Source organism: Lingula anatina, chromosome 5 (assembly GCF_051362555.1).
Source record: "Lingula anatina isolate TDL-2025a chromosome 5, LinAna3.0, whole genome shotgun sequence".
Taxonomy (NCBI): Eukaryota; Metazoa; Brachiopoda; class Lingulata; order Lingulida; family Lingulidae; genus Lingula; species Lingula anatina.
In genome coordinates, this window is record NC_141771.1 from 9701124 (window position 1) to 9720404 (window position 19281).

Consider the following 19281-nt stretch of genomic DNA (forward strand, 5'->3'; position numbering starts at 1 on the left):
TTTGAGTGGGCACTTTTTATGACATGTTGCTTATGCGCATTTAATGCTTTTCACATTGTAACGTATGCATCTACATGGATAGATGAAAATGTACAAAAGTAATGCAAATATAAATAAATATGAATTAAGTTAAATAGTGATATTGTACGACTCCTTGTATGAAAAATACAAAACATATTTGGCAGAGCCCAAATGGCTCTACCTACTAAATGTGCTACTTACATGTATAATATCTTTTTGCATGGTGATTTGTAGGCAAATGATAGTACGTGGGAAGCGGGAATTTATAAAGGTAGGCCCACCTATTTTGCCATGTTTCTATACAGCTGATCTTGATACGTCATATTTACATTAGTGTTCACAGGACCGGAGCCAGCAAATTCAAAAGGGGGGGTTCTTTTTCTGAAAATGTGGATCTTTTACCTTGAAACTTGTGTGTACCTAGATAAAATTTTACCCAAAATGGACCTTTTTCCTGACAAAAGGGGCGGTTCTTTCGAACCCCCTGACCCCCCACCCCCACCCTCCCCCTGGCTACGGGCCTGGCCCCGTATGCACAAAACATCTTAAGTGTATTTTTTAAAGAATTTCCCTATGAATTCCCTTAAGTGATCATCCTTAACATAAGTGGTATGCACAAAGCATCTTAAGATGAGAATTTCCCCAAATATCTCCTTAACTTTAAGGTACCTCATTGGGTCTCTTAAGTGGAAATTTTGTCCTTAGATTCAGTGACTGTACAACACAGTGGCATTCATTTGTGCTAATCAAAGCTGTGCAGCACCATTATTTCTCTATCGCTCTTATTATTGCTGCTTATCGTGAAGAAGTGGATGAACTGGAATGGGCAGTCGCAAGACCAAGAATATTTCGGGACCGCAAAAATCCTTTGGATTTTTACCCAGATCATGAGATTTACCAGCGATTTCATTTTGATAGAGCGGGGATACTTTTCATTACGGATCTTCTGGCAGTTACATCTGTAATTTGTCGTTCTGTTCAGGGATATCTAAAGTGAACAATTTTGAGTGGGCACTTTTTATGACATGTTGCTTATGCGCATTTAATGCTTTTCACATTGTAACGTATGCATCTACATGGATAGATGAAAATGTACAAAAGTAATGCAAATATAAATAAATATGAATTAAGTTAAATAGTGATATTGTACGACTCCTTGTATGAAAAATACAAAACATATTTGGCAGAGTCCAAATGGCTCTACCTACTAAATGTGCTACTTACATGTATAATATCTTTTTGCATGGTGATTTGTAGGCAAATGATAGTACGTGGGAAGCGGGAATTCATAAAGGTAGGCCCACCTATTTTGCCATGTTTCTATACAGCTGATCTTGATACGTCATATTTACATTAGTGTTCACAGGACCGGAGCCAGCAAATTCAAAAGGGGGGGTTCTTTTTCTGAAAATGTGGATCTTTTACCTTGAAACTTGTGTGTACCTAGATAAAATTTTACCCAAAATAGACCTTTTTCCTGACAAAAGGGGCGGTTCTTTCGAACCCCCTGACCCCCCACCCCCACCCTCCCCCTGGCTACGGGCCTGGCCCCGTATGCACAAAACATCTTAAGTGTATTTTTTAAAGAATTTCCCTATGAATTCCCTTAAGTGATCATCCTTAACATAAGTGGTATGCACAAAGCATCTTAAGATGAGAATTTCCCCAAATATCTCCTTAACTTTAAGGTACCTCATTGGGTCTCTTAAGTGGAAATTTTGTCCTTAGATTCAGTGACTGTACAACACAGTGGCATTCATTTGTGCTAATCAAAGCTGTGCAGCACCATTATTTCTCTATCGCTCTTATTATTGCTGCTTATCGTGAAGAAGTGGATGAACTGGAATGGGCAGTCGCAAGACCAAGAATATTTCGGGACCGCAAAAATCCTTTGGATTTTTACCCAGATCATGAGATTTACCAGCGATTTCATTTTGATAGAGCGGGGATACTTTTCATTACGGATCTTCTGGCAGTTACATCTGTAATTTGTCGTTCTGTTCAGGGATATCTAAAGTGAACAATTTTGAGTGGGCACTTTTTATGACATGTTGCTTATGCGCATTTAATGCTTTTCACATTGTAACGTATGCATCTACATGGATAGATGAAAATGTACAAAAGTAATGCAAATATAAATAAATATGAATTAAGTTAAATAGTGATATTGTACGACTCCTTGTATGAAAAATACAAAACATATTTGGCAGAGCCCAAATGGCTCTACCTACTAAATGTGCTACTTACATGTATAATATCTTTTTGCATGGTGATTTGTAGGCAAATGATAGTACGTGGGAAGCGGGAATTTATAAAGGTAGGCCCACCTATTTTGCCATGTTTCTATACAGCTGATCTTGATACGTCATATTTACATTAGTGTTCACGGGACCGGAGCCAGCAAATTCAAAAGGGGGGTTCTTTTTCTGAAAATGTGGATCTTTTACCCTGAAACATGTGTGTACCTAGATAAAATTTGTCGTTCTGTTCAGGGATATCTAAAGTGAACAATTTTGAGTGGGCACTTTTTATGACATGTTGCTTATGCGCATTTAATGCTTTTCACATTGTAACGTATGCATCTACATGGATAGATGAAAATGTACAAAAGTAATGCAAATATAAATAAATATGAATTAAGTTAAATAGTGATATTGTACGACTCCTTGTATGAAAAATACAAAACATATTTGGCAGAGCCCAAATGGCTCTACCTACTCAGCTGGTAATGGGTGCAGCACAGTCCCTTTTTTGGAAGGCTAACCATTAATAATTGGCAAGAGCAATAATATGTTCATTAACCTTACCAGTCATTAGTGTTTTAAATTTATCCATTCTGGTAAGATGCTCAAAGTTACTATGTTGTTATTTGTATTCTGAATAAAGATCATAACGGAGAGGGCATGACAATCCCCGAAAACCACCTGATAACACGGAATCTCACGCATCAATACTTTTACAATTAACATAGGTATTTAATATGTGCATACGTGGGGTCAATAGTGAAATTAATAATTAAAATTAATATTAATATTATGAATTACATGCCACAGTTTTTCATCACAGATAACACTTAAAACATATAAGTCGATGACATGTAAATGGCCATAGTCATGAAATAAATATATGCTGGGCTTATTTCTTTTCTAGGGCCCATGAAAAAATATTACTTTATCATCCCCGGCCGCATAACTTTTTCTGCTCATATAAAAAATTATAATGTAAAATTTCCCCATCAAATGTGCACCTCATGCACAAAAACAGACTCTCCCTGTACTAAGAGTGCCTCTCACAGCAATTTATGTTACTACTAGCTTTGCTCATGGCACGTTCCCTATTTTAGTGTATGTAATGACGGTCCGGCGGGCATCGTTGTTTAAATTCAATGTGTTTTTGTATTAGCAAAAATACGCCCTACTGAATCACTTCTTGTAGGTGACAATGACCCCATTTCCAGATATTAGATCGATCTACTTTAGATCGATCTAACTCCCTGGGGGTTCACGCTAAATAGCAGTCAGCCGAGCGGACACGAAAGTTAATTACCCCCTTACAGCTTTTAGTAGGCGGGACTGACATTTAAGCCGGATTATCTGACAGTAAACTAGTGAGACTCCCCGCGGGGATAGATCGATCTAAAAGCTCTGGGAATACAGCCAATGATGGTAAACTAATATTTTTTATGGGGCCTTTTTACAGAATTATCACTGATAGGGGAGTTTGGTGCACATGTATCAGCCAACAGCCTTTTGATTAAAATGTAATTATGTCACTGGATTATTATTATTATTAGTGTTGGGTCTGGGGATTGGATGACATGCCTCTTTTTCTGTCAGAGTATGAAGAATACTAGGCCTTCACAAGAAGTTACAACTTCTTGGCCTACACGATTGATATTTCAACTCTTCTCATAATAACTAATAGGCTTATCATATCCAAGTAAAGGATTTCTTCAAACATGGATTCCCCAGGAATTCCCCAGTGTGGGCTATTGTAACAGGTAATTCTATTGGTCAATGCACAGGCTAAACATAGCTCAACACATAAGAGAAATCCTACAGAGTTGAGGAAATTCCTATTATTTGAGAAAATTCTTGGCTTAGGAAATTCTTAAGGCACTTTGTGCACACCACTTAAGGGGTTTCCTCAGCTAAGAATTTTCTTATAAAGTTAAGGAGAATTTTTCACTTAAGATAAGAGTTTTTTGTGCATACGGGGCCTGGTTCATAGCCTATATAGATAGTAATTATTTGGGCAAATCTGTGGGTAAAATAAACGCGCTTATATCTTAGATGTGAAATACTCGTGGAAAATAATTTATTTTTATTTACTAGTAATTATTCAATAGCGCATGAACACATCATTGAAAACGTCAGCCTGGCCATGGGTTGAAAAAAAACTATGAAGGCAACTCTAGAATAAAGTTGATGGTAACTATAAAAAAATCAGAGGCTGTCAAAAGCTAGAAAATAAGTTGCAACACTCTCTGAAACATAAATGTGCTATAAATCCACAATGTTTTGTAGTCAATAACTTGTTTCGATTCGTTTCAATGAAGTATTCGCTCCTTGTGTGCACGCAGGAGTACGTGAGGGGAAGAGATCATATGAAGAAGTGACCTTCTTGGTGTTTACTTTATGGGATGTCTCATTTACGATATGTTAAAGTCATTTTTGTTTATTTTGACGTAAATTTATAATTGATCCTGGTTTGAAGGAAAATACATGTATGACTATTCTTTACACTGTACGTGATTATAGAATTAAAAATCAATTCAGCAAGGCATTATCTTGACATCGAAGTAGGCCGATAGCACTCGGTTTAACATCAAATAAAGGTCGTCGTTTGAAACCCAATATTACACATTCAACTCGAATAATTTCCTGATAGCAGAATTAAACAACTTTGCTTACCTTATTGACTTAAAGCAGGACAATTAAGATATGATGTTGGGATCACAGGCTTACTCTCTCATCTGCAGAAACATTTGACCTTCTGTTACATAAAATTAGTACCTTCCTTATGATACGAAAATGATGACGAAAATTAAATAAAACGAGCCTTAGCCTCAGCGAATGAGTAAATATTTATATAATGTTTATCATGTGCAGTGATAGGAGTCAGCTACTATATATATAAGGATGCACAACAGAGATCGAGACATGTGGGGATGAGTTATTCTTCTCCTCACCTTCATTTTAACAAATTAATCTGTAAGGCTAAATGATACATTTTAAAACGAGATAGTGGGAGTAATTTGTTCCATTTTATGCATGTATTTTTACGCATCAACGATAAATAAAATGCGTTGTGCATTATTGAAATGTTAAGGAAGAGTGAGATTACACAGTTTTGTCTGATTCATTCATCAACGATAAAAACAGGCCTTAGCTATTGCCACATTTAGGTTTCTCGAAAACTTATCAATCGGGGACATCAGAAGTAGGTCTACATTGCAGCATATTAAGGTGTTTCAAGCATAATAATCAAAACGAAAGGCTAAAATCGACCACAAAAACATCTCAGAAAATACAAAAATAAAATATTCCCTTCCAAAACAAACTTTCCACCACAATCTAAACTTAAGCTAAATATTCGACTGAAACAGAATAAAATATCATGACGTTAGTCACTTTAGTAAAATTGAGGGAAGAGATCTGTTGCCGACACGGCAGAAATTATATGCGTAGTTCTCAAAATTTATTTTTATTTCCACGATGTTCTTATGTTTATTTATATTGTGTTAGAGAAGAAACTACTAACACTGCTCAATTAAGTAACATCTGTTCATTTAGTCATGTGGTCAACTGTATAAAAGCCGATGTTGCAAGTACTCTGCGCGGTCATTTATTACTTATGGCAGAGTGGAGGTTTGTTATAATATTACGTGTAGCTTGTGTAAAATGTATGTATTTAACCAAGTGTAATTCACTTATATAGAGGTTTTTTGTGTAGTTTACATAAGTTTACATAAGTTTTTCATAATTATAATCAGTAACATAATTAGTTATGAGCATCGTGTTTATTAAAGTCTATGTTGGTATGGGTGTAGCATTTTCATGAACAACACGTACATGTATATTTATGTTATCAAATGAAATTACAGTACCAGCTCAGATTGTCATGGCCGTCTCTGAGCAGCCAGTTAGCAGCGGAAAAAACGAGTCTGGATATTGTTTTAGTGTAAGTGTTTAAAATTTAAAAAAAAAAAGAATAATTAGTGCAGTTAACTTACACGTATGTAAAGATCGATTTTTTTTTTTTTTTTTTTTTTGTTAAGATCACATGAATTAAGTTATTTAGTATATTTAGTTTATTATCTCGATATTTCACTTTATTGTTTTTTTTTTTCGTGTCTTTTTATAGTTTTTACCAGTTTCTGTTCAGTTCTGTGCACACTGCGTGAATGAACAGCAGTCTTAGCCAACGGTGTTTCTTCATTTACTCGTGGTCCGCTACAAGATCAAAATATTCGAATATTGAGCAGATTGGCTAACGGTGCAATGCTAATCGTCGCAGGGAATAAAATTTCAGGTCCAGTCACAATTGACTGTTACCATGACCGGTTAATGAAACTACGAAATACATAAACATCTATAGAATACCTTATTTGTGTATTAAGCCATCTGTCACGGGCGACAGTCGAGCGTGTTAGACGTGTGACTTTATCGACTTTATCGCTTGTAAGAAATCTCTCCAACATGCAATATTATATTTCGCCCTCGACTTGTGAAGATTCTTTTGTCTATATCTACATATATGCTACCCTCTACCAGGGTGACTGATAGATTTTTACGGATATTCACAGATATGTCTCTAGCTAGATAGATTGTCATTTTAAGCTCAAGTCACCCTGTACAGAAATGCCATCTGAAAGCAATTATCTTTGCCCGCGCGCAGAGGGCTTTATTCTCGCTCTGCTTGAGCTTCGCTTCGCGACGATATGCTAACTGCACGTTACGCAACCTGTCTAGGCTCTGCTGTCTGCAAAAACCAGTCACGTGGTTGGAAGGGGTTTCCCGAAGTGAGCCGTATCCCACAATTCCGTACTGCAGCTTTAAAAAATGGCGGCTATCACTCCCGGTGTTTCCTCACATACCTTGAAGTATTAAATAAACGTACCGGTCGGTACGTCAATTAATTTTTCAAATTTCTTCCCATCGGTACGCTCCATTTCCACCCAGTACGCTTATTAATTTTTCAAAAATCTACCACCCGGTATGTTTATTAAATACCTATCGTACCGGTGGGAAAATATACAAGTACAAGTCAAGTTTTTTATTTTCCTAAATTTAAGTATAATGAGAAGAAATATCGGTGCAGCTACTGTTCGACATACGCACTGGAAAGTAGGTCAAGCTGAAGTCGCTCTCTGAACACTACGATACATGCGTCATCTGATTTCAGTTCCTATAAATAGACGTACTTTCTCCTCAACAGTGACAACTACTCATGTATATCGATCGAATGATGTAATGTCGCGAGGTGATAGGATCATATTTATAGCTAAGAAGGTCATTTCAAGTGCAGCAAAGAAGTGTCTCTTTTCAAACGTCAATTATTTCATGCCGATTTATGATATAAACGATGTTAAATCACACTTCTATGTAAGTTTAACCCTTAGGAGTTTACACGTATGCAAAACAAACCTTATATCTGATAATAAATTTACTTCGAATAACGTCTCCGTATGACTATCGGAGGCGGCTTAGGTGCGATATATCTGGGTCTTCGGACCCTGGCGATTATTAAATTTAACTCACGGCAATTTTTTTTATTTTTTGAAAATAAATTAGATATCCTGTTTTTAAGATAAATAAATTATAATACTGAGTGAATTTTACCTGGTGAAATTTTTTTTTTTAACACTGATAAATAGCTAGTTTTTTTTTTTTTCTTTCTCTTCTTTATTTTTATTTATTTTTCATTTTTTTTTTTTTTTGGGGGGGGGGGGGAGGAGTGGTGTGAAGGTTTTTTTCAGGGCAGTACTTTTATTCCATCCAGTACTTTTATTAAATTTCGAGATTTTTTTTCCACCCAGTACATTTTATTCCAACATACACGTCCTTCCCTCTGACTGCAGCACTCACCGCTTCAAATTGATATTCTGTCAGCCCTTGGAAATTCCAAAATTTGCTTACTATCCGATCTGCTTCTTCACGCTCCATACCGTAACAATGCTTTCAGGCTGCTACTGCACCAGTATTTATACCTCTGCAACTACTTCAGGGGATTCCACAGTTAGCTGAAGTAATAAGCTATTCACTGGGGGCTATTTTTATCTGTGTCAGAAGAGCAAGTGATTAAGGTCAGAGCAATTAACTGTCTTGATTGCTGTCACTCAGACTTGGACTGGACCTGCCAAGTGGCAGTGCCTGAGCAGTTATGCAAACAATTACCAGCCATGTAATCAACCTTGAGATTTCTGTACAGGGTGACTTGAGCTTAAAATTACACTCTATCTAGCTAGAGACATATCTGTGAATATCCGTAAAAATCTATCAGTCGCCCTGGTAGAGGGTACATATATGCCATGTTGAAGTACGTAAAATAAAATAGATACAAAAGCCTAGCGAAGTTTTGAACATACTGTACTTTATTTGTTTTTTAAAAGAAGATTTCATTATATATATATATATATATATATATATATATATATATATATATATATATATTATTTGTCCTAATCGCTGCCTGGACATGTAAAATTACAACACAAACGTGATCAAATCGGTTTATCAAACAATGTTTAAAATCTACAGAAAGTTGCATAGTTAACTAGCCGGCAAATTGTCACATTGCAGCACACCCCAATCAGCTGCAAGTCAAAACGAGTGATCTATTTTCAAGAAATTTTAAATTGGAGACAATAACGTCACTGGCTGGTTAGAAAAATTATCTACCTCCATATTGATGCCTGCGGGACCAGACATAAAATCTCAGCAGAGATGATGAAACATCTGTCCTGATATTTAATTTTTATCCCTAAGGCCATAACATTTAATGCAGGCAACAATTTGCTACATTGTTATTATTGTTAAAATTATTAGGATAGTGAGTTTATATAATGAAAAGCGGCCTTGTTTGGCCAAATCACGAACAACCGATAGTCTTTGTTGCCTTCTCTTTTGTAATGAATGGGACTATGCAAGTTTGTGGTGCACTGGGATGGAGGAGACATAAATACAGTTATGACAGGGGAATACGGAAGGTGATTTGCATGGTGATTTGTAGGCAAATGATAGTTCGTGGGAAGCGGGACTTTATAAATGTAGGCCTACCTATTTTGCCCTGTTTCTATACAGCTGACCTTGATACGTCTGGCATATTACCACTTCATGGAATAAATGCTCTGATTTTACTGTCAAATCGACTTCATAGGATAAATTGCGACTTTATCTCCACAAAAGATATTGCCTGCGACTTCATGGGATAAAATGAAATAGTAGAAAACGTTTTTGAAATATAATGTTTTTGTACTGTAAATATTATCCAAAATAGGCAAACTGTACGTTTTAATTCACTTGTATGACTGAATAGGGTTTCTTTAGTGGTATTGGATGCATATTTTGAGTAATTTTAAAATACACAGGCGTATGTAGGTGAGGATTCAGTATTTCTAAAAATCAGTACATTATGGGACATTATGGTCAGCATTGAAGAAAAGGGGGTCCAGACCCCCTGGGCCCTCCCTTCCCAGATCCGCTTGATGCATAAAACTAATGGATCAGGTAAACCAGGCTATGAAAACATAATTTACGCGTAGGTTACTGGATTAAAAGACTAATTTTTCCATGAGGAAAGACACGCGCAAGTGTAATGATTTACGTCTGTCCCTTGGTTTCCGAGATGCTCTGTTCTGGTCCTACACCTGTGAATGTCCATCATGATGTGATCAATGGTGTCCCCGAAATGTGCCCTTGGCTGGCTCTCATTTGACCCGAAAGTATCTGCGGCACAGTCTGCATTTGGAAACCTGTTAATTAGGCGTTCGGAGGGGGGGGGGGGCACTTGTTGTTTAGCAGCCTAAGTAACGTAGTTGATCTGCGAGATCAACAGGCTTGTAGATTGATATTTATTCAGAATTGTGATTGATTGTTATTGTGGTTGATTGTAATTTTTACATCGTAATTTCTGCTATCTACCCGTAGACCTTTAGTAGTGACTTTGCAGTCATTTGGGGGGTATATATTTTTTATATCGTTGTTACTGGTATCCTCTATCCATTAAAGTGAGGAACATGAGACGTTGGGGATATTTAAACTTGCCATTAGGGATGTGCACGTGTCCTTCGGATTTTTGGTGACTTTGGTGACCTAGGGGTGGTTGATTATTATCTTTAAATTGTATTTTTTTCTGCTATACAACATTGGTCAAAAAGGTTGTCCCACCCCCATTTCCATGTACTTTTATTTACAAATGATCACCTCACAGCTGTCAACTGTTAGAAATAGTACTGTTGCGTTTTTATCAGTTTCAATTTAAAGTGTGCACTAAATGTGCGTCTCATTGTCACCTTTGATTAACAGAGCTTTTCGCACTGGAATGACCAGAGCAACGTGCCCCTCTTGTCAGCTTTAATTAACGAACGCCTTTTTCCGAGCGCCCTTTTGGTCAAGGGAGCTCCGAGCGCCTTTTGCACTGGACTGCCCTAAAGCGGGAGCCCTTTCTGTCAGTTCTAATTAAGGAGCGCCTTTTCCGGGATCCGGGATCCCTAGAACTTTTTTTGGAGCTCCTCCGGCCCGTACCGCTGGAGCACTATAAAAGGGTTGTAGTTCGTAGCTAAAGAACAATTACAGTTACATTGCATTAGAGATTAGAGATTGGATTAGATTAGATTGGAGTACAGAGCGTAGCACAAAACAGAGGAGAGATTATTGATTTGAACACATGTAGAGACGGTCAAGATAACCGAAAGTTGTGACTTTTGAACTTAATTTAGTTGAATAAACCTCATAGTTTTATTTTCAACTGGTGGCAGCGTTTTTTTTGGAATTCTACCAATCGCGTTCTGAAAAAGAAGTAAGAACGTGACAGTACTTTTTATTACGGATACCGTGTCTAACATGATTTATGGTTAAAAAAATTCAAAATAGTGGTGAAAATATACACATTTTATACCATTTAGTAAAATTTATAAGAGGTATCCCCTCAAATCGACTGTTTCACTGTGACTTCTACAGACGTAAAGAAATGTCTATAAAATTGAAAAGACGCCATCAAATGTCATTAAATTCACAAACAATTAGCATTAGTGTGTGCTCGTGAAAGGTCACGTGCCTAACAGCGTGTGCGTCTACCGGGTACTGCAATTATCTCCTGTAGACAGCGCGACAAGCCTTCAACACGGGTTACAATTCTGTTTTGTGGGATATTGTCCCATTCATCCTAAAGAACGTGGCGGAATTGGTCAAAATTATTTATGATATTAACTTTTAAAATGATTGATTTTATGAACAGATTGTGTACAGAGTTGCATTTTACTTTTGATATGAGAAAGGGATAAAGGAAAGCACCTTATTTTTCTATGCCTTTATTTTTTATGTTCACTGAATTGTTGCACAAATTACAGTAGAATGAAAAAAATCCTTCTACTAAGTGACTTGCATATTACAGGTCTTATGAATGTTTGGTCAGTAAACTGATACTCGTGATAATTTTGTTTTATATCTGTCATTTCTGTTTTGATATGTACAATAGCTTACTGCAAAAATAAAATATTTGAAAATGTATGAACACTAAAATAACCATAAGGACTGGATTTCACACCATCAAATTTAAATAATTATAATAATAATAATAATAATAAATTGAATAAATTTACTTTGGAAATAAAAAGGAATATGAATGGTGTTTGTGTATTGTGAGAAACTTAGAATTTATCTTTTCAATAAATATTTAATTAGTTTTATACCTCTTCTGTGAGTTACTGAATTCTCATTTCATGTTCTTGGGTCAATCCTCCTTATCTCACACTTCTTCCAAGCCTTGTACTACTGGACCTAGAAGTGCTATGTATCACTGCTAACTCTTCTAAACCTTTATACAGGGCTTTTTTTCTAATGAGGCTGACATCACAAGATAGTATGCTGTAAAATTATAATAAAACTAATTATAATTATAATAATAATTGGTACTGATTTAATTGCATGCTAGTTATAATGTTGTGAACTGTTCAAAATGAGTTTCATTTTAATTAACCATTGTCCTGCACTCAAGTGTATCAATTGTTAATCCCTTAACTATAAGTTTTTTGTATGTGTGGATTATTACACGTGAATTTAGGTGAGGGTATGGTGGGTCCTCCACATTACTGTCAAAACTAAGGAATGTGCCAGATTAACTGAAAGGCCAGTATTATTTAAAAATAACAGAAAACTCTTTACCACAGGGAGCTCTTCATATAATCTCTAGTTCTGGACTGCTCTGACTGCTTGCCTCATCAACAATAGGCCTACTCTCGATCTGAAAGGTATAAAAACAAATCGACTAGAAAAGCAAGGTAAGATACGTGTGTGCGTAGCACAAAATTCACCCACTCCTATTGACGATTTTGACATCTGCACGATGCTCACCACTACTGCCAATAAGTATCAAAATCGTCTGGAACGCATTTGTAGTCCGTGCTACGTTGTGCGTGCAAATCACGTTGTCAAAATTGCGGCTCAGAAAGCATAGCAAACAACAAAAAAAGTACCAGTCGTTTATAAATATCCAACCGAAACGGGCTGGTTAAATTGACCCGATAAATATCACTGTCTGTAATCATGTCACCGGTATATTTCCTGGTACAAGTTACTCATTCGGTGAATCGGCATTGAGAATTACGGCATCAAGCACTGTTGACATAATAGCTAGGCTACACTCCGTCGTAAATATTTCCAAGCCATTCGTTGATTTTTGGACTATTTTAACCGACGAGAAGTTAAATGAATTCTTTTAATGTTTAAGTGCACAACCCTGTTCACGAACAATGAAGGGAAAGAGTTGTAACTAACGTGCATCTGTAAACGACTTACTTCGAACTCCACCGCGCCATATTTGTTTCTCCTTGTGTACAAGTGCTATTTTAGGCAACGCACTCTGATTGGCTAAAACGTTGCGGTAGACATCTTCTCTTTTTGGGGGGAGAGGACGTTCTCCAATACAGACTCGAATTTGAAAAAATTAATTATTTTAATTGTAGTCTACCTCGAAGGCGAATTTTGCTTTAGATCGTGACCTACATACGTAAGAAAAAGTTTGGGATATGTTTCATTTTTTCATTTCCCCTTTAAATAGGCCAGGAGGTCAATCTTTATTAAAACCTCTCTGCCTAGTAGAGTTCTTTACCTAAAATGGAAAGACATATTATAAATTCTTGCTGCTGTGTACTAGCCACATCTATAAACTTGTGCCGTCAATCAAATCACACTTGGTCAGCTTTATGTCCTAGTTTAAAGGCAGGCAATGTGTTAATTGATAGACTTCGTTTGTCTTATACATGTAGTGCCTTAGACCCGCCATGAATCAACGTCCAAATATTATCAGTTTTTAATCGTCCTGAAATCTGAAAAATCTCAAAACTAAATGGGTAAAACCAAAAACTTGCTTTATGCTTTCCGTCACAGGACCGGAGCTCTTGAAATAAAGTACATTATTTATAGAAGTTAATCTCACGGGTTTCTACGAGAACATCTGAAAATAACAGCTTCATTAAACTCCAACGAGATAAAATAAGCACTATCGTGTGAGTGAGTAATGTTACTCCACCCCTCCCCCCCCATCCCATTGCAAATACACGTGTCATTTTCGAAATCATGGTTTAGAATGAAACATCATATTGACCTTTACGCCTAATTTCCACATCCAACCAGAACTGAAACATGTTTTGACACAATGTCCCATGAAGTGGTAATATACTATGAAGTCTCCTAAGGGTCCTTATTTTTTAACCAATGAAGTCGCCTTCTATCATGAAGTAGTAATTCTTATCCTATGAAGTGGTAATATACCATGAAGTATCTTAACAGTTGTCATTTGAAACCCAATATTACACATTCAACTCGAATAATTTCCTGATAGCAGAATTAACCAACTTTGCTTACCTTGTTGACTTAAAGCAGGACAATTAAGCTATGGTGTTGGGATCACAGGCTTACTCTCTCAACTACAGAAATATTTGACCTTCTGTTACATAAAATTAGTACCTCCCTTATGATACGAAAATGATGACGAAAAATAAATAAAACGAGCCTTAGCCTCAGCAAAAGAATAAATATTTATATAATGTTTATCATGTGCAGTGATAGGAGTCAGCTATCATATATAAGGAGGCACAACAGAGATCGAGACATGTGGTGATAAGTTATTCTTCTCCTCACCTTCATTTTAACAAATCAATCTGTAAGGCTAACTGATACATCTTAAAACGAGTAGTGGGAGTAATTTGATCCATTTTATGCATGTATTTTTACGCATCAACGATAAATGAAATGCGTTGTGCATTATTGAAATGTTAAGGAAGCGTGAGATTACACAGTTTTGTGTGATTCATTCATCAACGATAATAGCAGGCCTTACCTATTGCCACCTTTAGGTCTCTCGAAAACTTATCATTCGGGGACATCAGAAGTAGGTTTACATTGCAGGCATATTAAGGTGTTTCAAGCAAAATAATCAAAACGAAAGGCTAAAATCGACCACAAAAACATCTCAGGAAAAACAAAAACAAAATATTCCCTTCCAAAAGCAAAATTTCCACCACAATCTAAACTTAAGCTAAATATTCGACTGAAACAGAATAAAATATCATGACGTACGTTAGTCACTTTAGTAAAATTGAGGGAACAGTTCAAAATATTCGAATACTGAGCAGATTGGCCAACGGTGCAATGCTACTCATCGGCGAGGAATAAAATTTCAGGTCCAGTCATAATTGACTGTTACCTAGACCGGTTAATGAAACTACGAAATACATAAACATTTTTAGAATACCTTATTTGTGTATTAAGCCATCTGTCACGGGCGATAGTCGAGCGTGTTAGACGTGTGACTTTATCGACTTTATCGCTAGTAAGAAATCTCTCCAACATGCAATATGATATTTCGCCCTCGACTTGTGAAGATTATTTTGTCTATATCTACATATATGCCATGATGAAGTACGTAAAATAAAATAGAGACAAAAGCCTAGCGTAGTTTTAAACTTACTGTACTTAATTTGTTTTTTAAAAATAGATTTCATTATGTCGATAAGTAAACAAGCTGGGTATACTCAGCATTTAGTACATGGCTTATTCATATTTATTTGTCCTAATCGCTGCCTGGACATAAAAAATTACAACACAAACGTGATCAAATCAGTTTATCAAACAATGTTTAAAATCTACAGAAAGTTACATAGTTAACTTGCCGACAAATTGTCACATTACAGCACACCCCAATCAGCTGCAAGTCAAAACGAGTGATCTATTTTCAAGAAATTTTAGATTGGAGACAACAACATCACTGGCTGGTTAGAAAAATTATCTACCTCCATATTGATGCCTGCGGGACCAGACATAAACTCTCAGCAGAGATGATGAAACATCTGTCCTGATATTTAATTTTTATCCCTAAGGCCATAACATTTAATGCAGGCAACAATTTGCTACATTGTTATTATTGTTAAAATTATTAGGATAGTGAGTTTATATAATGAAAAGCGCCTTGTTTGGCCAAATCACGAACAACCGATAGTCTTTGTTGCCTTCTCTTTTTAATGAATGGGACTATGCAAGTTTGAGGTGCACTGGGATGGAGGAGACATAAATACTGCAGTTATGACAGGGGAATACGGAAGGTATATCTGGTTTATGAAGGGATCGGTTTAAAACACTTCTTTCATGAAGTCAATAGGGGTGGTACATGTATAAAATGCTGCAGATGGCCAAATAAAATAACAGCAATTTATAGAAGCGAATCATTTTTTTTTTTTTTTTTTTTTGAACGATCACTTTAAATTCTGCCAACTCTGGGTTATCGTATCATGCCCTTTAACTTAATTAATATGATGTTGGTTTGGTAAATGTGCCACTTACATGTATAATATCTTTTTGCATGGTAATTTGTAGGCAAATGATAGTTCGTGGGAAGCGGGACTTTATAAAGGTAGGCCTACCTATTTTGCCCTGTTTCTATACAGCTGACCTTGATACGTCATATTTATAATAGTGTTCACAGGCCCGTAGCCAGCAAATTCAAAAGGGGGGGGGGGTTCTTTTTCTGAAACTGTGGACCTGTTACAATGAAACTTGTGTGTACCTTGATAAAATTTTACCCCAAATGGACCTTTTCCTGAGAAAAGGGGCGGTTCTTTCGAACCCCCTGCCCCCCCCCCCCTCCCCCTGGCTACGGGCCTGGTTCATAGCCTATAAAATAGTAATTCTTTGGGCAGATCTGTGGGTAAAATAAACGCGCTTATATCTTAAATGTGAAACACTGGTGGAAAATAATTTATTTTTATTTACTAGTAATTATTCAATAGCGCACGAACACATTATTGAAAACGCCAGCCTGGCCATGGATTGAAAAAAAAAAAAAACACTATGAAAGCAACTCTAGAATAAGTTTGATGATAACTATAGAAAAATCACAGTCTGTCCAAAGCTAGAAAATAAGTTGCAACACTCTCTGAAACATAAATGTGCTATAAATCCACAATGTTTTGTAGTCAATAACTTTTTTCAATTCGCTTCAATAAAGTATTCGCTCTTGTGTGCACGCGGGAGTACGTGAGGTGAAGAGATCATATGATGAAGTGACCTTCTTGGTGTTTACTTTATGGGATGTCTCATTTACGATATGTTTAAGTTATTTTTGTTTATTTTGACGTAAATTTATAATCGATCCTTGTTTGTACAGAAAATACATGTATGACTATGCCTTACAATGCACGTGGTTATAGAATTCAAAATCAATTCAGCAAGGCATTATCTTGACATCGAAGTAGGCCGATAGCACTCGGTTTTACATCAAATGAAGGTCGTCGTTTGAAACCCAATATTACACATTCAACTCGAATAATTTCCTGATAGCAGAATTAACCAACTTTGCTTACCTTGTTGACTTAAAGCAGGACAATTAAGCTATGGTGTTGGGATCACAGGCTTACTCTCTCATCTACAGAAATATTTGACCTTCTGTTACATAAAACTAGTACCTTCCTTATCAACGAAATTGATGACGAGAATAAATAAAACGAGCCCCAGCCTCAGCGAAAGAATAAATATTTATATAATGTTTATCATGTGCAGTGATAGGAGTCAGCTATCATATATAAGGAGGCACAACAGAGATCGAGACATGTGGTGATAAGTTATTCTTCTCCTCACCTTCATTTTAACAAATTAATCTTTAAGGCTAACTGATACATTTTAAAACGAGATAGTGGGAGTAAATTGTTCCATTTTATGCATGTATTTTTACGCATCAACGATAAATGAAATACGCTGTGCGTTAACGTAAACAAAGTGTGGGATTACTCAGTTTTGTCTGAGTCATTCATCAACGATAAGAGGAGATCAGCCGTAGCTATTGCCACCTTAAGGTCTCTTGAAAACTTTCGGGGACATCAGAAGAGGGTCTGCGTTGCAGCCGCAATTAAGGTGTATCATTTTATAAGCATTATGCTGTAAAATATTGCTTCAATGGTCCTCTAACCGTCCAGTCATCATCAGAAGATCGGGTGTCTTTCACCGTTTTGTAAATCTAAATAAGCCATTTATGTAGCTAAATTTCCACAAACACAATGAAGCTCTGTTTTAGCTCAAAGGTAAATAAGATAAAGTCCATATGACTGAAAATCGCATTTATTAATGACGAAAATAATAAGATACAGAGTTACAAAAATGGGGGATAATCATACATCCCCATACTAAATAACTGTCATTATATAAATTAAATAAAGTGGGTTAATGAGTGCAGCCAAGATAAATGAAGAAAATGTGTGAAACAGCAACAGCTATTGAAGCCAAAAGTTGGCATAAATGAAAAATTAATGAAAGGACATAGGATATGAGAGAAGCTCATATTCTCATCAACCGAGGAGTACTTGGCTAGTAAAACAGAATATTATCCTAAGAATATGAAGTCACCAAGTAAAAAGATGAACGATTGTCTTCAAATAATAAAAACTACCAAAATGTCCACATAAAATTATGTAACAAAGTAAGTAATCTTCCAATGTAGCTGCTAAAACTGCACTAGGGCACAATACGGGTAAATATCACCGCAGCTAAAAAAACTAATCAGGTAGCTGATAAAATAGCTGCTAAAAACATTGATCGTAACAATTAAATGTGTGTGCCTAGATACACAGCGGTTGAGTCATTTCAGTTCCACGGACATCTGTTATCACCCTGCCTTGATTAACTACTTTAAAGTTAAATGTGCAAAGACAAACCCCAAAATAAGACTATTTCCTATAAACATATTGTTGATGTATATATAAACACAAGTGAAACCACCACAAAAACAAATCATTTCCTACATATACACAATTATTTGTAATTATCTAAAATCCCCTTCCAATAACGCAATTTTCGCTGCAATCTAAATTTCAGGGAAATTTAGCGATTAAACTATCATTACGCTTATAATTTTATAACAAAAAAGTGAAAGAGGCAAAACAATAATTCCATTTTTTAGCAGTAGGGCCCACCTTAAAAGGAACACGGTGCCTAGTCAGTAAGCGATTTATTTTCAGATACATTCACGTTCGGCCGTCTCCCCTAAGTTAGCTTATCAACCTTAAAGCACTGAAATGACTTAAGTATTCTTCATTTTGTACCAAAAATGAAAACAAAAATTAAAGAGCACAAAATTGTAGTCATAAAGAATGCTGCAATTGCTGTTTCAAAAATATTGTTTCATTAAAGATAAACATATTGTTGATTCATTTTTTTAGCTATAAAAATATTTTCTAACATCTATTTGCTTACGAATTTTCTAGTATAGTACATGTAGCTTTAAAACTGTGAACACATATCACAACCCACCTACACAGCTGTGACGTCACTCCACCCCGTACTGCTCTCCAGCGTCAACGGTCTACGTGCAGTTGTAAATGAAATTTTATGAAGATAAGTGACTTGAAAATCGCTATGTAAAAATCACAATTCCTGTGCACCATTTTACATGGTAATATCTTATCCTGGCCCTCGTTTAACAAAAAAAATTAATTAATAAAAAATAAAAAGAAACTGAAGTCGGGTTCCTACGTCACTATGTCTCGTATCT

The 19281-nt window shown here is 36.1% G+C and overlaps 2 protein-coding genes across 4 annotated transcripts in view; both read right to left on the minus strand.

Moving 5' to 3' along the window:
* Positions 1 to 14219, minus strand: part of LOC106150894 (serine/threonine-protein kinase/endoribonuclease ire-1) — a 37003-nt gene extending 22784 nt beyond the window's left edge. For all 3 annotated transcript variants that reach the window (XM_087012814.1, XM_087012813.1, XM_087012812.1), the window contains exon 1: positions 14109 to 14219. The gene's annotated coding sequence lies outside the window, so the exon portion shown is untranslated. The remainder of the gene's footprint in view (positions 1 to 14108) is intronic.
* Positions 1 to 19281, minus strand: part of LOC106151416 (uncharacterized) — a 101804-nt gene that overhangs the window by 50786 nt on the left and 31737 nt on the right. The gene's annotated exons all lie outside the window — the stretch shown is intronic.